This window comes from Thermobia domestica, chromosome 4 (genome assembly GCF_964235325.1).
Source record: "Thermobia domestica chromosome 4, izTheDome1.hap1.1, whole genome shotgun sequence".
Classification (NCBI taxonomy): Eukaryota; Metazoa; Arthropoda; class Insecta; order Zygentoma; family Lepismatidae; genus Thermobia; species Thermobia domestica.
Window position 1 is genome coordinate 18,743,883 of NC_137457.1, and position 26,105 is coordinate 18,769,987.

General features: G+C 34.3%; 1 long non-coding RNA gene across 1 annotated transcript; it reads right to left on the reverse strand.

Moving 5' to 3' along the window:
* Nucleotides 1–280: 280 nt before the first annotated feature.
* LOC145683264 (uncharacterized) lies at nt 281–19,106 on the reverse strand. The gene is made up of 3 exons (XR_014130990.1): nt 18,995–19,106; nt 7,296–7,314; nt 281–493 (listed from the first exon to the last, which is right to left on the reverse strand). It is a non-coding gene; the product is annotated as an uncharacterized LOC145683264 (long non-coding RNA).
* Between the last annotated feature and the right edge of the window lie 6,999 nt (nt 19,107–26,105).

The window sequence follows — 26,105 nt, forward strand, 5'->3', positions numbered from 1 at the left end:
GAAACAAGTGTGGTAACATAGATACCCAAGGGGGTAGAAATGTACACCATGGTAGTTTTAGCTACATACGGAAGCAGATCACCTTACAACATAATTGTTACTGAGGAAATATGTTTCCTTACAATCCGACCCACAATATAAAAAACCTTAGTCAACCTCGGGTGTCTGTGACATGAAATATATCGTAAAACATATGCGTGGGGTACATTTCTACTTCCTTGGGTATCCGTAGTTTAAAAATTACGTACACGAAACTTCAATACAATATTTATTTGCTTTCCACATTTAAATTTCTTCATATTATACTCTAATTATGTTATAGTGGTGTTTAAAGAAGTAGGAGCGGTATGTAGGGAAAAGGAGACAACCATGATCATTGTAATCTAACATGTCGCTTTCTTTTCTTTTCCACTATTATGCGAAAAGGCCCACGAGTGTGCCATGGCACTACCCCATTTAACACCTTTAGGTTGAGCGGCGGTTTTACCAGCATCTGAAAAATAATGGATACAACAATCATATATGCACTTCTATTCATGTAACTTATTCAATTAAATGCTACTGTGTTACATCAAATTAGTGCCTTTTATTGAGTTTCTTACAGTGAGTAATACTTAAGAATTTTCAAAGGTAAAATATATTCATTCCTCAACTTAAAAATAATAACATTTATGTCCGTCGAAATATGCGTAACGATAATACCTAATAGCAAACAGTCAAGATCAAAATTTACTATCATTGGTATCACTTCCCTCCCTATCTGACACGAATACATGCTAGCGTGTAAATAATTTTCCGATTTACAATCACAACTTTAATACAGGGTGTCCAATATACAATGCAACCCGGAGTTTATGATAGTAGAACTTTTGAACTGGAAGCAATCACAAATAATGGTTATACCAAAATGAAGCCTTGCTCATGCATATATTTTTAAACTAGGAAGCAACGATTGAAGTACAATAGAAACCACACTGTGTTGCCAGATGTAAATCTTTTTATTTACAAAACACGTAAATTGACTCATAACTCCTTCCTATAAATGTTCTGTTGCTAATTTTCATTTCGTATAGTTGCAGTAGCTTGGAAACTATGGAATTGAAAAAAAGAATTTTTCATTTCCACCGATAACTAATCGGATGAGGCCTCTGTAAGGGGTTACTAGGGAAAACGTGGTTTTCATAAATTAGCATTCTGAATTGGCAACAGTGCTGATCTTTCAGTGCATCAAAAGGTGTGTTAAGGATCTGTCTACATTATGAAATTCCTGAAAAGAGTCAAAAAGAAACTTTAAAATTATCATGATAAAACTTCTACTTACATGCACCCGGCAACATGCTATTCATTGAATCAGACCGGGGGCACTTCCAGAATCTGCCGTAGAACTGACAATTCAGTTCGTGATGAATAGCAATGTTGCCGGGTACATGTAAGTAAAAGTTTTATTATGGTAATTTCAAAGCTTCTTTTTCATTGTTTTCAGGAATTGCTTATTGTAGACAGATCCTTAACACACCTTTTGATGCACTGACACATCAGCATTGTTGCCAATTCAAAATGTTAATTTTGTGAAAAACCTCGTTTTTCCTAGTACCCCATTACAAAGGCCTCATTCGATTAATTATTGGTGGAACTTTTTTCATTCCATAGTTTCCAAGCAATTCCAACTATACAAACTGAAAGTTAACGACAGAATATCAATACGTATGAGTTATGAGTCAATTTACGTGACTTGTAAAAAATTGATTTACTCCTTCGATTACTTCTGGCAACACTGTGTGGTTCCTTGTGTACTTCAATCATTGTTTCCTGGTTTAAAAATATATGCACGAACAAGACTTCATTTTGGTATAACCATTATTTGGACCGCTTCCGGTTCAAAAGTTCTATTACCCCAAACTCCGGGTTGCATTGTATATTGGACACCATGTACTATTGCTTTAATGTAATTATTTGGACCACTTCGATTCCACGTGTTGAAACTAAAAAAGTGAAGATATTTAAGGGGAGAACTTGAAATTGAATATACCACGAAAAATTCATATTCCTTTTTTTTTTTTTTTTTTTTTTTACAACCCGATTCGTAATTGCAAAGCTAGTTTTGTAACACTAATATGAAATAACGTTTTCTTGATATGATTTACATGGGATCTTCAGATTCAAACTTCTCTTCTGGACAACTTCAATTTAGAGATTACACCAATTAGTACCTAAGCGGTCTATTTCAAAATAGGGCGAACGCAATAGTCGTATTTTTTATTTAAACATTTATATTTATGCCATGTCAATTTAAATATTTGAAGCAGATACCTATGGTAATAAACATGCATGTGTTCTAAATTTTATTAGTAGTACAAGTAAGCATTAATTATTAAATATTCCAATTTAAGCATTACGTTATGTGTAACTATATGCCAATCTGTGAGCTAACTTGAAAATTTTATAGCAAAGAAAAGAAGAAATAAAATAAATAAAATAAAATAAGCACTGTTTTAGGATTAGAGTGCCGCTTTTTGAAGAATTGAACTCAACACTAAATATTCTTCAAACTTATTCAATTCAGCAACAGTTGAAATAAATTATTTTAATGGAAACTCTAACCCAGAATAGCGTTTTAAAGGCTTTAAACAGTGAAGTTTGTTTTGTTTTTAAACAGCATAAATGTGATATAATAATGTACAACAGTGAAAGTCCGAACATATTCTATTAATACAGAGTTGACCAATATTCTCAAGATAATAAAGCTCTTATTATAGATGGAACAGGTCATTAATAGTGGAAGTTTGAAGCCATTATTTCAGCAGCAGGACCACGTGTTCAGATCGTTAAATTCGATGCCGAATCCTGTTTCCAAAATCAGCAAAAAGAGGTTGGTTTGTATTCAGGCCTAGGGACTGAGAGACTACGAAAGAAGTTAATCTCTATCAGTATGCTCTGGAAGCTACCCTCGAGTATGGCCATTTTCTGTATTTGTCTATTATTGTAATGGGAAACAGAATTCCCGTTTAGGTACACATTTTCTACCGTTCTCTGAAACTAGCTATGGAAAGTTCTGTATTCACTGCTCCTGTGACGCATAATATAATGTAACAAAAGAAACAGCTGAATACAATCATAGAGCTCACAAAAACATACTAGAGTCGCCCATATGATCGACAGACGGGTGGAGACAATCCACATCGTGGGGTTCAAAGGATGTTTGCCAAACAAACATAGTCCAGCAAGGACGAGGAGAGTACAAAGAAAAGATTACTCATTCAAATAAAACCAACACTTTGCCAGTATTCTAATGTCCTGCTTTTATGGATAATGGTTCACATTTATGCAGTTTCTTCATTAATTAGAGACTAGATTATAGCGACATTGCCGTGGATATGAATTAACTACCGTTCCAACACTAGTATAGTATGTGCAACTGGGATATTTAGGTGTTAGTTAAGTTAAGTAGCAACATTCTATGCAATTGTCTTCAGTTTCGCAATAACACATTTGAAGCCCAGCAAACTCTATCCTCTAGCTTACTTCAACCATTATTGTGTTTCACCTATGCTCTTTTGTCATACTCCGTTTACGTGGTCTGACTTCCAATATCGTGTCTTATGTTAATTCAAATAACGTTGCTTCTTGCTCACTGATGTTACTGATAAGCGGATGCAAAGTTCTGACCTCTCTGGTAACTTAACACACCAAAACCATATCGACAGTCAAACTATCTCAATCGACTAATAGAATATAATCCATAGCAGCTGCAACAAACAATACTTACACACTGCTCAGTGTAAATTGTGTCCTACTTTAAAAGGTTTTCAGTTATATTCTTGAACACCAATACAAATTTAAATATATTTCTTTCTAAGTAGAACAGGAAAAAGACTCAAGTCACGTAATAAGTCAGTCAAATTACAGTAAAATTTCTCACCTGCGGAAAAGTCCAGATAACTGATTTATGTTTCGGCCTTCATATTGATGTTCTAAACAATTTATTAATGCCCATCGATTTGAAACTTGCTTAAGTCTCATATTGGGTGGAAAATAAGGAGAAACGTTTTTTCGTAAACTATAAAGGTAACCAAGACACTTCTGTCGATTTATCACCACCACTTCCCAACATCGATATGTCACATAAGACGTACCTGGAAGATCAAAATTGGTCCCCATCATTATTGACGATCTTCTTCCAACGTTCTTGAAGGCCATGCATTTAATGGCGGAAGAAATTGGTGGGCCGTAGAGCGAAAGAATTATCTAGTGCATTTTGCATTTCTACTAGGGATTTGAGGTGGCGTCCTCTTGGGTGATCGTCAAAGGAATGGAACAACTGATAAACGGTCAGTTCAATGTCTGGGAAGTATGGCGGATGCAATAGTGTTTCCCATTCAAAGCGTAGAATGGTGTCCCTTGTCATCTTAGCGATGTAGATCTTATCGTTGTCCTGTATCAGGATGACCCATTTGCGATTCAGAGGTGCTGGCTCGAAGATTCTGAGTTTTTTTCTTGAACGCGGCTCAACTGCTGTCAGTATACAGTTTCAATGAAGCTCTGACCAGCTGGTAGAAGTTCCCGATGAACGATGCTACGAGCAGTCTCCCAAACACACAGGAAGACCTTCTTGTGACGCAGTATTGGTTTCGGCTGTTTCGTAACTAGTTCATAGGATGTTGCCCTCTGGCAAGGGATCAAATCATGTGGCACCCGTCAACCAACTTGTAGTGCTTTACATGTTTACGTAGGTGCTGCCGAATATTTTTTCCACTCACACTGAATTTTAGCCTCACTTCCTCACATGTTTAGCCACTGTTCGCCACAATTGCTGCCTGAAGATCTTCATTTTGTATCTGTATTGGTATTCCGGCATGTGGTTCATCTTCGAGTGTTTCGGTACCGTCTTTAAACTTGTTAAATCACCAGTGCATTGTCCGCGTTGTCACGACATCCGCATCAAAGGCCTGACATCTCCCCCCCCCCCGCTTCAGCTGTGTTTGACCCTAGTTTGAACACGTACAGCATATTCCACTATGACGTTTTTTGGTGGTCCCATGTTCATTCTGACTTTACGCAAGCTTAGGTGTAACTGAATTGCCACAACCGGGTAGTATGTTACATATACCTACGCTAACAACTCACCTTCGCCTTATCTCCTTTTGCATTCAACTCAGGTTGTGAGGTACAATTGAACTCAGACCTCCACAGAAAGCACAAAACGTTCTTGGTTACCTTTATATTTGTTCGTAAAGTAAAACGTTCGTAAAGTTTTGTGTGGAATACTTGTGAACGAAATGGACAAAATAATAAAGTATACATAACAAAAATGCTCAGCCATGTAGTTGAAGTCATGTAAGTTACTTTAATTCAGATTTCTGATCATTCTTTAAATTATACGAATCAAGTAGACATGGACTGTTAATTTATAAGATTAAATATATATTCAAGTATTTACAATAAAATAATATCGATTAGCCTTTACGATGAAAAGAATACCAGTACTCTTCTGGTGACAGTACCAAGATTTGTAAATCTGCTTAATGATAAAATTCAATGTTTAAGGTAACATTATAGTAGTACTAATAGACGTTTAGAGGAACCTATGATTCCTAAAAAGATTTAGTAAGCTCACCTGTAATTATATATTATGTAATAGTAACTCAATACTTCTTTTTATCATTTTGCATAAAATCCTTTCATTTATCACAGTATGGTTCTCTGACATTGTATCACGGTATGTGTCTAAATCCACAAAGAATTGTGATCCTCACTTTTATTACTTTCAAAACAGTAGTGTGTGTTTCTAAGAGCACCAATAAACCTCGAGGATGAATCAATGCTTAAGAAGATGGTGAAAGAAGCAAGGGTAAAAATAATGCATATAGAAGTATATATAAAACTGAATAATTTATTGAAAGGAGAAACTGATAGAGCTAAAGAGAAATACATGGAAGCGTTATGTTTAATCCTGAACGACGAGGAAGATATGACCTGATGTACCAAAAACTAGAAATGGTAAAACGATCCAAAGATATTATTGAGTTCATTGTAATTACATCAGAACGAGATATTCATGTAAGGAAAAAGATGTGTTTGTTCTTCATCGTCTGGTAGAGATCATTCGATAGTGTCAATTGGACGAAATATCAAGCAACACTCGACCTGAAGGTTAACTTGAATCATCATCGCAATCTGAATGCGCAATTTTAACTGGGACAAAGAGCAAAGTTGAGTTTTTGCCGAAGACAAACTAATAATGTGGAGATAGGAAAGAAGTCAGACAAGGATATAATGTGTCATCCGAATTATTCAATATTTACAATGAAAACTTTGTGAAAGAAGCACTATTTTAAGCTGAACATTTCAAGACTGGAAAACAGATCCTTTATAAGGTCAGATAAGCTGATAGCACGTCTGTTACTTCTAGAACCGAAGAAGGAGTGCAGGAGGTGATGGTTAAAATAGTTCACACTTTGAAACAATATGAACGACCTTACAGACTAAAGTAGAACGAAGAGAGTCTGGAGAGATCAATAATTTCAATTACCTGCAACTGAAGCAGAGATTAGGTCAAACTTGCCGTAGCCAAAGACAAATTCAATAAGAAAGGACCCACTACTATCTAGCTTCATTAGTTTCGGACCAAAGAAGAAATAAAATGAAACGAAATCTTTAAGTTAGGCTAGGCTAGGCTAAAGGAGACGGCGATGATGATAAACTTAAAATCAACTCAATATATATATATATATATATAATGACAATGTCAACTAAAGACACATGAACAAATTTTAATGAGTAAATACTTATATGAAATCAAATTTTTTCAATATGGCAAATTGTTACAATTACAAGTACATTTCAAAAATTTTTCCAACTTAAGTTCGAACCCAACAGGAGATAAATATGTATTTGGGATGTTGCAATAAACATTATCTTCATTTTATGTAGCAGGAATACTGGTACGTTAAACAATAACGTAAATTAAACAATATACTAATATAAATATTTAATATGACTTTCTTATAACAAATCCATTAATTTAATTTAGAGACAAAACATTATTCTTGAAGATTGATTATAATTTATCAAATATGTAGGGCCCAAAACAATGTTTCTAATATATTTTCTGTCAGCATAAAATATCAGTCAAATAATATACAACTACAGTCCGGTTATACTTCAGGAATATTACTTAACACTATATAAGCTATAGCTAGAACAAATTAAACATTAGTTGTAAATCATTATAGTAATATAATGATTTCAGCATAAAGTAGAGATAATCCATACCAACAAAAATATATATTACTCACCTTCTGAAAGAACACTGACCTACAACGAGAACAGGCAAAATACATAAGAGTGATAGAAATGAATTCAAGGAACAGGAAATTTTTAAATTTTCCGAATGTGCTACAAATATTACATTTTTATACAGAAGAAAATCTAATTGAGGAGTTACTATAATACTTCGGAGTTTGCATTCTAAATATTCTGTTCCGTATACTATTAACTTAACTTTGTAACTGAACGATGGGAATAGTGTGAAATATATTAAAAAGGAAGATGAAAAAGAAAGTAACATATGATTAGTATTTGTATGTACTGCATTACATATACTTTATATTCACTGACCATGATCCTAATTTGTCTGTCTAATTTATAACGGACTTGTTACTGTGGGTCTGGTAAAGTAATAAAAACAGCAAAATTTCTGTAAAGCTTAAGGAGAACTCTAATAAACAATTAACATGTCGACTGGCGTAAGATGAATCAATTATCAATTTATTAAGTGTTACTAAAATCTCAAAACATGTATTAGTTTACTGCGAAATAAGAAAAAACTCTGCAGCTATATATCAAAAATCACTTTGTATTTACATCAAATGTTTTTAAAATAAAACTTACTAAAGAGGTAATTTTGAAAACAAATGAAAATGTATATATAATAATATCTTCAAAATGAAATTAGTGGTTTAAGAATCGAACAATATGTCCCTGTTAATATGCACATGGTCAATATTATGGTACTACGGTCAATAGTTACTTGATATTGTTGTGACGATACGCAAATACATTTTAATTTGAAATAAACCAATTAAGTGATGTGGATAAGAAATATCAGGCATATTCGCCTGTACATACTATGTTGGTTACTCCTGATTAAATGATGATCTACAATGCAAAGTTTGTACAGAAGATGTGCACAAAAATTTGTCACAATATTTTGGGAATAGAATTCTTCACATCAAAGTAGGAGGAAAAGTTCGTATAGGACTGGTCAGAAGTGCATAGTTTCTTAGTTATAAAGTGCCGAATCCGTGTAAAATTAAACTTTAAAGGTACGTAGTTTGAATACCATAGGACCGATCGTAGTCAAGTCAAGACATCACTGGGGAACTAGTATGTGTACTATCCAAATATCAATCTTTTATAACTTCCGGTACTTGCCCAATCATTTTTAGAGAGACTGTTTGTAAGTACTTGATCACTTTACACCCATCTCTCTAAAAATTGATATGCAAGTTAAATATGGTAAATATTTGGATAGTTCGCTTACCAGTTCCTCGGTGATGTCTTGATCTCATTACGATAGGTTTCATACTAGTGGAGCTATAAACTTTTAAAGTTCAGTTATTTCACGTTTTTGCATCCTATAACTCCGAGACTATCCACTTTTCAGCACAGGTTCACATAAAATTTTCCTTATTCTGATGTTATAAATCTATTCCCAAAATATTGACATTCTTGTAATATCCTTGAAAATTATATTACTTTGACATTATCTCGTAAACCTAATATACGCCCACACATGTTCGTATTTCGATGTTTTCAAAAAGTCACTTAAATGAAAGATGGTAAGATAATAGTTTTCAAAAATTATGACTAGGCTTTTGACATATAGCTGCGTTCATTTCGTTCATGCCCATGAACGAGTTTAAAAATAAATTGAGTATTAATAATGTGCCATAGTTGTAGTTGACCAGCGTCGGTTTCTCAACAAGTCAGACAATTTTAAAAGTAGGTTTTCTTAATATCGATCTACAGAAAGCAATTGAACATTATATTACCTGTTAATATTATCGTGTTTTCATTCATTAGGTTAGTGAGGTGCTTTCCTAACTTACATCTGATCAACCTATGTATATATTGAAAAAGAAGACCCACCCTTTCTCATATACTAAAAATATAATCTTATCATTACACGCATAATAGATTCCAAGAATGAGTGTTTTTTTGAATACCTTTCTTATGTTTCCTTTGTTTCACAGATCATAGCCACAGTTGATTTCTGAACGTTGTTTTTTCAGTTGGGATAATTCAAACTTAGTAATACACATACATATTTTACTTATCTAGATCAATTACTCTTTCACTTAAAGATTAAATACAAAACTACCATTATCCTTGTTATGGTTGAGTTACCATACCTCTTATTTTGACCGAAACAATTCTGGTTTTAAAGATCTTGTCCTCGTGCTTTTCCGGTTGACAATCGGTCTCGGATTTCAGTCCTGATCATATATATATGTCCCATATTTGTAATTTGTATAGTACTTTCATAGGTATTCTTAGACATTATATTGGTTTAAGTGTAGGTATTTAAAACAGTTAGTAATTGATTGTGTACTCTGAAAAATTTACTGATAATGTTGGACCTTGGGAGAACGATAACTAGAAATATATACTCTAATAATTTATTGGTTCGGCTGCACCCAACAAAAGAATCCTGTTCAGATTTCTCATATATGGTAACAGTCCTTATACAGTATGAGACATTATAATAAATAACACTGTGCCTCACATCTTTAACAATATGCTTACTTAACTCTTCTTCGCATACTCATTTATTTTTTCTAATATTCAGTCAATTTTTATGAAGAAACTTGAAAGCCATATTGAATCTGAATGTTTACAAGCTGATTTTAGAATATTATTTTTGACAATGGAGAACTTGTCAACAAAAAAATATTTCTAAGTAAATATTATGTATATACTAAAATTAACAAGAGATTTTAGTTTTATATTTTATTGATTACAGCAATATTTTGAACTCAAAATACTCATACTGCACTACTACATTTCAATCATGCTTTACTGTAATCTAAATAATGTTTCATGGAGAGTCATAGAATTGCTAAGATAATTACATAGAAAAATTAACAAAGTCGCATCAGCCATTTCTAGAAGATGAAGAATTACTTTCATCTGCAAGAGCTGATTACCAATGAAAATGCTTGTAATTATGTTGCTCTTATTAGTGAAACAACTTCTGAAACGTTATTGTGGGAGACACGGCTATGATTTGCTTTAGAACACCATGTAGTTCTGATTCCACTTAATCAGTAGGTTCCGTCTCATATAGCCTCGCTGCTGAAAGGGACTTTAAACTTAAAATCAAGTCAACTTCGGCAAGGGTAGTATTTACTATACGTTAAAGGTTATTTACTTAGTTTGAACTGCAATGTTTTTAGTTACTTGTTGCATAAAAATCGCAGAAATAATGTATATATTCTTGATGTTTAAAGGGAAGAAACTAAATTAAAACTTGAAGCTAAATTTCGATTTCAATTTGCGTATACACTAAAACCTTACAAATGTTTCCATTTTTTTTAAAAAAAAAAGATATCACTACTAACATATAAATATTTTGCTCGTAGTAATTCGAAAAATTATACAAGAAAACATTGTGTAGAGAACTTAAAGCTGAAGGTCCCTTAGAGGCTTAAAAATACAAACTTCCAATATTCCTTCCAGCGCTCCAATTACATGTTTTACGCGATATTGAAAATTATAACATTGCATTACTCGATGTAAATTACAATTACAATTAACGTACGCGTGCAGAAACTATCCTTTATCATTTCTTATAATACCTTCAATAGGGAATTGCAGAGGTGGGGTAAAATGAAGAATATGTCAACCAACAAACGAACTACTCCCACGTATTTACTATTTTTTTTTTGTCAATGTTGTAAAACCTCTTCCAGAATTACCACCATAAAATAACTGCTCATCTATGTGAATGAAATTCATTTTAGGTTAAAGTGGCTAGACTGAAAAAGCAACTAAAAGACGTAAGATACTACTTTCTTCTGTATGTTCAGAGTTTTAATTTTTTTTCTATAAAATCACATTATCCCATATTACATCAAATTCGTGTGTTTCGTATATGTAAAGCAAACATTGAACGATTAATCTGTACAGTAATACGATTACTTGAAATTGAATTTTGAAATACGGGTTTCATATAAATTTGTGTGACCAACCTACACAACTGGTTTATCACAAAATATATTTATTTATCATATAGTTACTCAGGATAAATTATATTTCAATTGATGAATTAGAATAGCGAAACCACAGCAAGAGCCAAACCAACAACATCGAAGAGCGTAATTTACTTTAAAAGATGGCAAAAGTACAAACTCTATAGGTATCGGAATAAATTGATATTAATTTACATTTAGAAAGTATTTCAATAGCACCCTGTACCTGTACTTGTGTGTATAACATAGTAAATCGTCAGCACATTTTCAGAACGTATAGAGGGAGTTATCATATATATTTCACTTGGAGATTTTTTTCAGATGACTTAGAGAAGGTAAACAGTCATCAGGTATATATCGTTCTATAAAAGTTAAGATTAAATGTAGGAAAGATTGAAATTACAAACGAATATACCTAAGAATTTAGCACGGCTTGAGAGGGTTTCACAAGCTTAACAAAGATCTAATGGCTTTGAATTCTCATGTATTTTTAACATTTCTCAATTATATGTTACTTATTACCAAAAAAAATACTTATCGTGATATATTGAAGTAACTTTTAAAGTAACTTTCACTTAATAAAATTTCAAAGTGCATTTGCTAATACAGTTTCGGAAACTAGAAGATTACTAAATCGGTTTTTATTTTCGAGCAAAAGAGTATAGTTTATGAATTGTATTACAGTACTATATGTAGAATGGAAATAATACTCGTTTGTTTAAATTTTCAATATGAATAATATCCTATCATGTATACACTGCATACATGGCAGTTACAATTTTTTTTGTATATTTTCATGTTAAATAATATTTTGAAATAATACATAATTTATATCATTGAATGTTTATTTATTAGCCGAGGAAAATGTAAGGAAAAAATCCACGATTGTCGGGAAAATTTCGAGACAAATTGTATTTCTACAAGTTGTTAGATCCTAACTAGAAGTGTATTTTCCCACAAGTCCCCCTCCCCCTTGTTTATTCCCGTCCAACCCCATTTAACATTCAATTAGCAAGGTTTTCGATTGTCGATCATATCTCCGTTATTGTTAAGCAGATCTTCAAACTCTTTTTAAAGTTTTCTTCCCTGAACCACGGTCCAAAAAAGTTATTTTTAACACTTTTCGTTAGGTCTAACACTTTAAAAGATATTCGTAGAAATGTGTAAAAGATATTCGTAAAAATTTCACTTTTTACGCGTACTTTTTTCCGTTTCTTATATCGTAACTATCGTGTATTCGATAATTTCTATAAAAACTTCAAATGAAAGTTGTAGGTCGCTTCTTTAGCTTTTAAAAGATTTATGTATTAATATACTTAGAGGTATGGGAATGTGTAAAACGGCACACATTAAGAGAGCGATGTGCGTGCTCACTAATACCACAGACACTGGTATGAGACAGCCGCCACTGCGAATTGTTTAGTCGACTTTGTAAACATTATTGTTAAGTGCTTCTTGTGGTTTGCATCATAAGTGGTGGTGGTGTTGTGTTATTTTGATCTCGTTTGTGCTCAATAGGACAATATATGGTTAATCTTACTGAATTAAAATTTTCGTTAAGTAGTAGACATTTTGGACGTACCTTATACTTAAATGTGACTTTTAAGTTAAAATCTTTTTATACAATGTTCCAAGATTATTTAATTTCATCTTTATTAATATATATAAACCTGACCTCTTGAAAACATGTCAATTGTTAGAGCTATTTACGTAGGTGAAAATAGTATATTTTAGAAAAGTAAATGTACCAATTAGTTTTATAGATCTAAACTGAACTCTTTGTCAATTAAATTACGTTTCATCACTATGAAATTCCATTGTTGCTCAGGAAACTTTAAACTATTTTAATTTATCAAAAATAATACGCAGAAAATTTAATGTTTTAATTTATCGAGTCAATCCGTATTGTACACAGGTACCAGAGTTAGTTCCGTAAAGTCTCGAGAGTACAAACAAACAAACAGAAAGACCTCAAAAACAGCAAGGATATGTAGTGTATAGTTTTCTGATTATATGTTCTCTATTATTGTCGTTCTCTTATATATATATATATATATATATATATATATATATATATATATATATATATATATATATATTAGTTAGTGGGTACAGAATATGATCAAGGGAGGGGCTAAACCATAATTTGCTGCTTTATCCAATATAAAGCAGCATTGAAACCCATTTTATCCAGCGTATATCTGAGCGTCAAGTAGGGTTGCCAACTATGAAAAACTGAAAAACCGGCGCCACCTCAATATTCCCTATGATATAGGTCTAAGTGTAAAGTATCTCTGTTCTGACCCCCCATGGGAAGAAAAATACTATCGTGAACAAAAGTGCATTAGCACCTGTATTCTGCATATCCTTAGTACATTCACTAATAAACTTAATAGATACAATGTGCTATAAATTAGGGATGGCCAATATTTTCCAGGATCCAGATTCCGGAAATTTCACTTTCCGGAATTGGCCTTCCCTACTATAAATAAGAAACTGAAATCGGCATTGATTATTTTATTGTATATATCACCACCTCTTTCAAATTACCGAAAAAAAGGACAAATTAATCTTTACGTGACAATTTTGAATTTGGAAAATGTAATTTATTCTTTAAACGTATACTTCAACTACATGGAATTGCTTTAAGAAGTCCTCTTTTACTCTCAATAAATGTGTAAACTTCCTTACAAGTAAATTTCAAAATGTCCGTGATACAGTCTCTGTCATCTATTTAAAATTATGTAAACAGATGAACAAAATTAATTAGTCGTTGATAGATAGTGAAAGGTGACAGTTTTGGATTTACAGAATGAGAATCACGTTTTATGTCTATACTTCAAACTAAATACAAATTTGAAATAAGAACGGTCATAAATGGCTGGTAAGAAGTTTGACCGGTCTCCGGCTTTAATCAAAATAACAGCAATATATCCGGCCATGCCGGTGAAAAACCGGCCGGTTGGCAACCCTAGCGTCAAGGGAGGAATATAGCCCCCTTGGATCTGCGCCTATATATATATATATATCAGGTGTAGCAAAATAAGTGTTAAAACTCTCAACTACCGTGTAGGGAACATCAAACGTAGAAAAAAGCTCTCTTCAACTTCGGTTGAATGCAACTAGTTTCGGAGATAGAACGCATCGCAAAAGTGAAAAAGTGAATTCCAGAGGTCCGTATTTCAAAAATTATACAATGTAGAGGATGTAGCTTAAAAACTACAAGGAAATCATACCTGCTGTATTTTAAAACGCAGGCCTCAAAGGTTTGGAATGCGTGCGCAAGGGATGTCTCAAGTGGACTGAAAAACGCCGATTAAATTCACTGTCGGTTTTCGAGTCCCTTTAGAAAGCCATTGAAGAGGTTTTCGGAACTGCTGTAACATTTACTGAACAACATGTAGAGATTAGAGAAACAAGAAAAAGAGACCAGGCAGATTTGGAAAGTTCACTATATGGCTTACAGAACACAATCCGTTCACTAAGGTATCTAGAGAACTCCTTTCTTTATCATCTGAAAATGTGTCTGATGAGTCTGTCAACAGTGATGAGGATTATAAAATAGGAGTCGCAGCGATCGAAAGAACGAAAGACAAAAAATTTAGCGATTTACAGCTTCATAGAAGAGACATGGTGAAAACTCAAGCTAAACCAAAAGGAGTGAAAGTTCGGTGAAAGGAAGTGACAGTCAACCCTCAACAGCTTTTCAACGGAATATTGTGTGTTTATGACAATTCAAACAAATAAAAAGGATATCTATCATATGAGCTAGCATCTAGACCACCGTCTCTTTTTGAGGATGTATCACTTCGTAAAGGCACGAAATCCTCATTGCTGAAGATATTCCAAGATGGTTTCCAAGAAGATATTGATGTAAGTAATGCGGCATTTGTAGTCGATAATTCGGCATTTGGGTTTCTGATCCATAATGTGAGATGGATCCATTATGATCCATTATGTGAGAGTGATTCCACATATGGAGAAATAGTTAAACATTATTGTGACTATGTAATATCTAGCTATAGAGGAAGTGCTACTATAATTTCTGGTGAATACTCAGAGCATTCGACCATTAAATACGAGGAACAAAACAAAAGAGCTGCAAATAAAACTTCATACAAAATAAACTTAAAGGATAACAAAATTTTTAACAGCCAAAGAAAACTTTTTAGGGAGTAGGTAAAACAAGAAAAATATGTTGCAGGCAGTAGCATCAGAATTGGACTAAAGGGGTGTATCCTCACGGCAGAAGAAGATGCTGATGTTCATATAGTGGATGATTGATTCCATAGAAGAACTAAATCAGTGTTCCGAAATCGTTGTTGTAAGTTCTAATACAGATGTATTGGTCCTTTAGAGGACCTTACTCCTGATAAAGAAAACAATAGTATTTTTTGTAAACAAATAGGTGGTAAGGATCGATCCAAATTATTTTATAACATTCAAGTGTTGCTTGAACAAAGACAATCAGAAGAAGTCTCTTATTTATCTATGCAGTGACTGGCTGCGACACTACGTCTTGCTTTTATGGTTTAGAAAAAGTAAAAGCAGTAGAAATATTGAAATCCTCGTGTGATGCTGAGAAGCAAGCTTTGATGTTACCGAAAACAATATTTGCAATGAACAACTGCTAAGAAGTGGAGAACGTTTTATATGAACTGAACAGATACTCAAACTTCAATGAAGCCCGGTACTTCAAATTCACTGCTCACAAGAAAGTCAAATTTGAAATCGAATTTGAATTTGGCTAAACTATCACCAACCGCAGAAGAATGTCAACAGCACTTACAAATTGTTTATTTGCAAGTACAAAGATGGTTGGGAGCCAATTTGTCAGCTATTGAATGGGGATGGAAGCTAGAGTCCGTAAGAGGAAATAGAGGAGATAGAAAAGTATTTAAACCAGTTACCTCTTCAAAGCCTATTGCACCAGATGATTTTAGTGTTGTATTTTTACAGAATGATTATGGGGATTATTGTAAGCATTGTCAGGTATGAATTGTTCATCTATGTGCTAACACTGTAATGGACTCTCATGTCACAACGTAGCAACCATGGATGAGATCAAGGCACAGCTGATTTTGAATAGTAGCATGTAATATTGTAAAAAGTGTTAAATACCTTTATTATAGACAGGAAATGTATATATCAATTATTGATAGGATGATGTGTAAACAAAAAAATCAAGAAATGAATAATGAACATAATGTGTATAAGAAACACAAAAAGGATAACATTAGCTAGCGGTAAGTGAGAGGTCCGTGATTCTGTGAATGGCAATGATTATTTTTAATAGATAATATTGTCAGTTCATTCAGAGCTGCCGGCTGTCAGTCCGGGACACAGCGGGTGCATAAGTGATGAATAATGGAACACCCCTATATCATATGGGTTAGGAGCAGAAGCCCTTCTGAATCAAAACTGAAAAAAAAAAGATACGCGAAATTGAGACAAAATACATATTGAGACGAAATTGAGAAATATATTCCACAAAATCAGAAAATATTTATTTATTATCATCACTCATCAAGAACGATACTGAGTGTGGCTTGCAGGGACCGTGAGTGTCACGGCTTAGGTTACCAACAAAGCGAAAAAAGAAAGAAAGGAGCCCATTTTGGGATATTGCGTAGAGGTTCAAGCGATCTTATACGTATTGCGTAGGAGTACATTCTATTTGAAGTAAACGAGACGAGCAAAATATTACAAAATTTTCTACAAATTATCGAATACATAAAAGTTAAAATACTTTAAAAAAAGAAGGAAAACGTACACGTAAAAATGTAAAATATTACATTTTTCTACGAATATCTCTTAAAGTATTAGACCTGGCGAAAATTGTTAACAATAACATTTTTTAGATTGTAGTTCAAGGAAGAAAACCATAGAGAGATTTTGAAGTTCGGATTAATAATAACGGAGATATGAGCGATAATCGCAAAACTTTCAAATTGGATGTTAAAAGGAGAGTGGATGGGAAAGCACAAGGGTAGGGGTGGTGACTTTTGGGAAAATACACCTCTAGTTATACCGTAACAACTGGCAGAAATTCAACGTGTCTCGAATTTTTCCTGACAAAAACCCTTTATTTCCTGAGCTATGTAGTTGCAGAAACAAAAACTCTTAATTACCTTTTATGTGAAATTACGAAGAAAATTAAGAAGAAAGAAAGCGGTTGATCGTGAAGTGATGAGAAGGTAAGGTTTGTTTTGAGAAGCACTACTGACTAGTAGTATAAAGGTTTGGCTGCCGTCAACAGATTACATAGAAACCCTTCCTCCATCTTTCTAGAGCTCCTTCGTGGCTAACCGGATAGTGTACGCTCCTTTGGCGTGGGAGACCCGAGTTCCGGTGGGAGCTCATGTGGTTCGGATTCCACGTTAATCAGTAGGTCCAAGTCTCGTATAGCCTCGCTGCTGAACAGAACGTTAAACTCAAAACAAACTAATGTAAAGGTCAATGGGTAAAATTTAATTTGTCAATGGGTAAAGGTTGAATATTCATGTCTAGAAATTGATTAAATTGTCTATATGTTTTAGCTCACTGCAAAATGCATTAGAAAGATATATTGTTGAGTTTAGTTGATTTGTAGTTTAACGTCCCGTTCAGCAGCGAGGCTATACGAGACTTTGACCTACTGATTAACGTGGAATCCGAACCACATGAGCTCCCGCCGGAACCCTGGCCTCCCACGCCAAAGGCGCGTACGCTAACCGCTTAGCCACGAAGGAGCTCTAGAAAGATGGAGGAAGGGTTTCTATGTAATCTGTTGACGGTAACCAAACCTTTATTTTAGATAGACGAAATAACTGAATTAGTTCGAATTATAAACAAATTATACTGTATATGCTATGTAATGCCTGAAATTCGTAGTATTTAATCTAAGAAAAGCAGCTAATTAAAGGACGTGCATCATAATGAAATGGTTGGAGAAATCAAAACATGGAGGGAAACGAGAGAATTACGAGAAGACATATGGAGACGAAATCATCATCAGTAAATCGTGTCGAAGAAAATTTAAGAATGAACTCTCCGTACCAGACGAGAGCGCCATTCACTAAAACATCGTGTCACAAATAAGTAAATTTGGGGGATATTTGAGAAAGCATGTGTTTCTGTATATAGAGGAACATGAAAATATTCAAATTTGCTTAAAAATATACGTTTAAGTGACACTGAAACGAATGTATGAACACAGGAGAACACGCTATAGATATTATGGACGAGCACTGGAGTTTTCACGCGGCGCAAATAGTCACTCTTAACAGGAGACAATATACATTTAGGTGTAGAAAATTAACGCACTGATTTACGAAACATTCCATTCGATTCCGAAAAGGTGGGACTTTATACACTCGTGACCATTTAACAGTTTTCCCTTTATCAACAATACATTATATTAAATCAAGAAATAAAGTGATCGTAAAGGCAAGTATCAGAGATGGTCCTGCGTTAGTATTGTTGTTATAAATGTAAAGAAACCATAAGATTTAAAAATGTTGCACTAAATATAGTAAGTTTTATTAGAGTAACAAATTTAAAGAACATAAAGTGCTTTCTACTCAGAAACTATTGAAAACCTCACACATGAGGGGACAGTCAAACCCCGTGCATTTTTCTATGGCTCCTGCTACGCAGTAAAGGGTTAATGTAAGTGTCTTTGAGTAACTGTATTACACTTAATAAAATCATAAATGAAAACAAGGAATATCTAATTATAAAATAAACAAAGGAGAACTTACCATGGAAATTAAAAGAACTAAAAGTAATATAAAGTATTTCATTTTGTCGGTAGCTTTTGAGATAGAAAGTGAGTAGTGAAGAATATATCGAATAACCTATTGGTGCTGAAGATAACGTCTGGCATAAGCGTATGTATATTTAAACATTTAACAGACTAGTTTGTAATTCAAATGAAGCGCCAATTTTAGAGATGTAAAGAAGAGTAAACTTTTATTAAACCATTGTATAGTACTCAAAGAGAATGAAGAATCATTATTATATACGTATTCAATTGACATCAATTGTACAACTTACAGCATACGTGCATCACTCTTCAACGCGAACAAACGAATACGGAGAACGTCAAAAACTACTTTAGACGTTAATGTTCCAGCAACTACGAGGATATAAATAAAAATGTCATTTTGCTCAATTATCTATTGTCTGTTTTTACATCTATTATATTCTATCTCTATTTATAATAATACTTAAATTTAGTAGAAGACAATTTTCTCAGAATTAACATATAACTCTTTTGCTATTTCAAAAATATATACTTCATTACTAACACTACTTTATGGAATTAGAAATTTCTTATGTTACGATCTACAAAGAGTATTTACTCCCAGCGTAAGTTTTTTTTTCTGATCCGAGAAATGAATAACAATGTTTCGATCATATTTCATAAATAGCTCTTCGACAAGTATAATTTATTTACAATAAGTAATTCACAAGTGATAGTTTACTCTAGTGAGAAATTTGTAAGATATTTTTGTGTAATACGAAATATGCTATTTTCTTGATACTTCCTGTATAAGTATTTCACTAACAGTACTTTTACATATCATAAATTACTTCCAGAGAAATGATTTATCAAAAGTAGTTTCCGTTTAGGGAATTGTGAGTTTTCTTCATCTACTCAAAGCTTCTTATTTTTCATAAATATATTTTCCGCAATAAATGGAGGATGACACGATTTCATGGATAGAATATGCGGTTAAATGTCTATTGGCATTGTAAGTAGCTTTTTGTTTTAATAATTGAAATAAATATGTTTCCCAATATGTTCAATAGAAGAATATGAAGAGAACCAATACAAAAAATCATTATTCCAATTTCCAGGAAAGTAATGTAAGTGGATAAAATAAAAAAGGAGTTCATATAAACAGACCAAAATTTAAAAAAAAAGAACTTAATTCTGCTTCCAGAGTTCATTCTGGATTCATTCGATCACTCAACACCCAGATCTTCGACATACAATGGAGAAGTCTCTAAATAGTAACCAGGATATTAACTATAAAACTATGCAAAAATAAAAGTGCAGTAATTTGCAACGTATGCGTATATTATGACAAGTTGAATATCTAGTTAGCATTTCACATTCCTGTGCTAGTTAAATTCTTCTTTAGGGAGCCGAAGTTTGCTACCTAACATTCCCTGATGCCATCTTGCTCAGAGAAACTGGGAGACAAACAACTATATCGTTTTCAAAAGATAATTCCGTGTTGTCCTAATCTCTATTCTTTTGAGATTAGATCAAAATTATCATATCGTTAAGTTTTCTCAGTACTTCAGCAATTATATGAAAGGATGATAAATATATTTTTGTACAACATCGAATTACTTAGTTCTTCAGTAATAAGTTTGGTTTGAAACTGGTATTGTGTTTGTTCCATATGGTTTTATGGTACAAAATATCATAACAGTAAACTTCATTTTTACCTCAAACTTCTGCCTACGTCAATTGTTTTCGTTCCGCTATAACCGAATTCACCTACCGTACTCTCAACATTCGTTTCCCATACTCTAGGCAAATTCGGTCTTTAATTCGTTCTCAGCTCCATGAAATTTATTAACTAACATGTAGTTTGCTAGAATACTTCAGTTCCAAACCACATGCAGTACTTCATTTTTCCACCTGACAAAATTTGAGTTTAAGCATACATACTAAACCTGTCGCTTTTGTCGGTTCAACGTCAAAGGCGTTTGTATTTGAATTTCGTCTTTTCCCAGTGGAATAATATTTTCATAATAAGCTAAGGTACGATATTCCTGAATTGAGGACTCAAGAATATTTTGTCGATTTTTAGTCTACTTAGCGGGAAGAAGACTAACGTTCAATTTATGTTCAACTAATCTACAAAGCCCATAAACAAATTTAGCTAATCTAGGTATCACATTCTATCTATTACATACATCACAACACTTCACATCACGAACACAAGTCACCACATTCCTGGAACACGATTTTGAACGATAACTTACAGACACAATATCAAAACACTTAATTCACGCACAAAACTCTGTCGGATCTCTCATACACAGAATCACAAAATACTTTCAATTTCCGAAACCTAAATATTTTCCGCTACAATTCTCATAGCGGTTGGACTGTTATTCTTTCTTTCCTGGCTCATTAAACACACATAAGCAAACACTCTTGCCGTGAATTTTTTTCTAACATGTGGAGAAAGAAAGCAAAATATTTTTTTCAAAATACAGCTATAAAAATAAAAATTATTTTTGTATATTGTTTCCTTTATCATACTTTGCATTCCGAACTTTTCGCCTACGAATATATATAATGTGTGTGTGTGTGTGAGAGAGAGAGAGAGTGTGTGTGTGTGTGTGTGTGTGACAAACTAATCCGACTACTAAAAGAGAAGGAAAATAAAATTTTCCTTTTTTCAAAACACAGAAATCTAAAACTATTGCAATCCTTTTCTTTTCAAAAAGTATCTACTTCGAGATAACACACATGCAATCTCCAGATACCAAAGTAAGAGTAGCGTTACCATCTTCCTGCGAGATACTCCCTTTCCGGATGTCCATTCCAGCATCTTTACGAGTCTTCTTTGAGATGTTCCTGAGTCAGCCTTCACTTTTTCAGTTATGATATTTCCAGTTTTCTCTCGTAAATATGCTCCAAGAACCTGTTCTGTTACTGGCTACATAGCATCACCAACATATTTGTTCACACTTCAAGACGTTCCGATATTCATCCGTTAGAGTGACAGTGGTCCCGAAGGATTTTTGCGCTCCCGACCTTCCTTCTCGTGGTCAGACACAAGCTGCACTTGGACATTATGAATTCCCTCCATGAACCAGCTCATCGTAAAGCAAGAGCTCTGGATGGTTTCAGCAGCAACCTTAAACCCTGCCCACATTCGTTTTGTGATCATCATGAAGTGTGGACAGATGCTGATTCACTGCAGAACCAAGGGCCAGTTCTTCCCATCAATGGTTCACCAGGATTTGATGCAGCGACTCTTTACCTGTAATGATCATCGCCAGGGCTGTGTTAGTGCATAAAGTTTCTTTGATTAATGCTGTCAATGGTTTCGAAAAATTCAGAGAGGTTGATTATTATATAATAAGTGAATTATTACGTAATAGTGCATAACGTTTTTTTTATTAACATGGAACGGAATGCACACTTTGGATTATATTTTTCAGTGGAATATTTGTGTACACGGAAGGTGAAAACCATAATCAGAACTGACAAACGTGACAGTAACTTGAGTACAAGATTGTATAAACTGGAAAATAAAGTTTCCTACAACAACGAAAACTATAACATAACATCCAGGTGACGTCGATGTGTGCTTCTATGATCTGCTGTTTTCAAGAGAAGTTTAAAGGAAAAATCCATGCTGTAACGTCATAATTTGGGCACACCGCACGTGGATTTTCCCAAACTGGACAGAATATCAAAAATAATAACATCTTTATATTTTAAATGTAACAACAATACAGGGTGTCTATAAAAGAACTCCAGGATTTTGATTCAGAATATTAAGTAAAAAACGTACATATATGTGTTATACATGATTGGAAAGCTTACATTTGTTTTTAAGCATTCAAGTTTTGTTTTTAACAATTTAATCAAGTTCAATATGAACCACGCCGGGGTTTTGAGGCAAACTAAGTAAAAACGTACATACATGTATTATACATGATTGGAACGCTTACATTTTCACGTTTGTTTTAACAATTTAATAAAGTTCAATATGAGCCCCGTGAGTGGCACGGCACACATCGTAAAGGTACTTTATCTCTTGAATAACACATTGAGCCTTTTGTTGTGGCGTCACCATAGCGCAAAGCGAAACAATCCACACGGCACGGCACTGATTCACTGACTACCGCAGCCGCTACGTCGTCTCAAGGTCAACGCTCCGCAGCGCTGCCACCTGTTGATAAAAACATTTCCAATTAGTATGACTAAAACTTTTTGAGCTAGTCGTTTCTGAGAAATTAACTAAATTTGGCTCTCTTTTATCGTTAATAAGATATGATTTTTGAAACTCCGGAGTTCTTTTATAAACACTCTGTATTTAGCAGGACTATTACTTGGATTTTCAAACTTTAAAATAAAATATTAAAAGCTTCCTGGAAAGCAAAAATAATTGGATAACACAAAAACCATAGTGCATATAAAATTACCAAAATTTTCATCCAAAATATCATTTTACTCCAGACTTCATTCTGTACTCTGGCTCAATAAATGCTTATTATACAGGGTGTCCGAGAAGTCCTTCCCTGATTACAGAAATGGATAACTGAGGCTAGAAATACTATAGAAATATGAAACTGGTGTTGAATTGTTCACAAACTATAAAAGGTTTGGTCACATCAGTACACTTCCACATGAGCACCCTTGGTAGCACGTAGCACATCTAGGCGATATTCAATTTCCATCCACACATTAGCCAACATCACTTGAGGGATCGATGCAACGACTGTGGTTATTCGTTGCTGCAGGGTTTCAAGATCTGGTACACGTGTTCGGTAGACCTCATCCTTGACATAACCCCATAAAAAGAAGTCTAATGGGGTTATGTCAGGAGAGCGTGGAGGCCAAGCTGTTGGTCCATCACGACCAATCCATCGCCCAGGAAATGTCCTATCGAGATAGGCACGGACGTCCAAACCCCAATGAGATGGTGCACCGTCTTGCTGAAAAACGACATCGGGGCGATACTGAAGCAGCTGAGGAACAACATACAGCTGCAGCATATCCAGGTACACTGCAGATGTGATGGTATCCTCAGCGAAGAAGAATGGCCCGATAATTCGATCGTGCAATAACGCGCACCAAACATTCACCTTTGGACTGCCTCTGGTGAACTCCCTGACCTTCCTGGGGGGGGGGTCTGAACCCCAAATGCGTACATTATGGCTCACTACTCCACTAACAAAGAATGTCGCTTCGTCGGTAAAGGCAATTCGTCTGAGATAACCATTATCGTCTTCAATACGTGATAGCATTTCGACCGCAAAGTTATATCGATGTGTACCGTCATCGGTCAACAAGGCCTGAACGAGTTGCACTTTGTAAGCACGAAACAATAAACGTTTGTGTAAAATGTCATGGATAGAGCTTTTTGGCATCTTTAATTCACGTGAGGCCCTGCGCACCGATTTCTTAGGACTTCTCAGAAAAGACTGCCACACAGCCTCCACCGTGTCTGCTGAGGTTCTTGGTCGACCAGACCTCGGAAGGTCAGCAACCGACCCTGTGTTCTTGAACTTCTCATACCAGGCTTTAATGCTCTTGACATCAGGTGGAGTCCTCCCAAATATTGTCTGGAACTGTCTCTGCACCGTGGTTGGTGATCGTCTCTCATGGTACCACAGGACACACTGTGCCTTCTCCTGGTTGGTTGGCATGGCTTTTTGGGCTTCTTACTTACGTACTACAAACCTAAAACAAACAAAATTGAGACTTGGTAAAACAGAACAAACCTAACACAGACAAAAACTTTTATAGTTTGTAAACAATTCAACACCAGTTTCATATTTCTATCTTATTTCTAGCCTGAGTTATCAATTTCTGTAATCAGGGAAGGACTTCTCGGACACCCTGTAATCTCAATTTATTATTGCAGTGTACGCTAATTAAATGACAATCCAAGTATCTATTCGCTTTCACAAATTGTTATTGGCTCAAGTATGGAATGCACAAATAACATTCACATTATGTATATATGGTTTTCACTTACAGATCCGATTTTTTGCGATTTCTTTCATTTGTATTTATTTTTTAATGTTTTTGCAGCATTTGTCAAATGTGAATAAATGGTGGCATGATCATTTAGGCACTGGCCTTGAAGTGACAGGAAATGCTTTAAAAACTACACTATATTGCCGATACTAGACAATCTACGTAGGTACTATGAAGCAGTACAAAAAAAAATTATGAATCAACTGAAGTGCAATACTAGTAAATTTTATTTTTACATGGGTTACATATTAGTATGACTCATAAAATGCTTCATGTGGAGTGTTGTACTGTATGGGGCGGAAACGTGGACATTACGTAAAAGTGACGAAAATCGAATGGAAGCCTTCGAAATGTGGGTGTAAAGAAGAATGGAAAGAATTAGTTGGGTCGAGTGGAAAGCGAATGAGAGAGTGTTAGAAATGGTATATGAGAAAAGAACAATCTTAGATATTATTAAGAAGAGGAAAACAAACTGGTTGGGAGATTGCCTAAGAATAAATTATATCATGAGGGACGTCCTAGAGGGTATGGTGGCGGGAAAGAGAGGGAGGGGGCGAAGGAGACTACAATTAATGGATGATATTAAAACAGAAAGATCGTACGCAAAGACGAAAAGGTTAGCGGAGAACTATGGAGCATGGAAGCTTCTCAGCTGCGGCAAGTGACCTGCCAATAAAGGCAAAATACCTATGATGATGATGATGACATACTAGTATATTTGGGAGAGCTTTTAGTAGTAAATACGAGGTCTATATAATCCATTGATTAAATATTTGTTCACAAAATACTAGTAATAATATATTGACTAAAGGAATACTTTCTTCTCATCACGCTAAATTATAGTGCTAAAATGGATTTGCTTAATAGTTAATACGACCGATAAAAAATCATCCATTTCCGAAATGGACTTACAGACTACGGTATAATGTTTCCAAGTAATCATGAAAGCCTTAGATAAATATAGTTGATGCTTTCCTTCATGTAAAATGTACTTCAACTATATTATTTAAAGGTAGGGCTGTTGTCACGCACATTTCCCTAAGCAAAAAATTCTCACTGCTGCGTAAACTAAAAATTCAGTTTGATGTTTCTCTTATGTGCATGTAGCAAGTGGATATCAATTA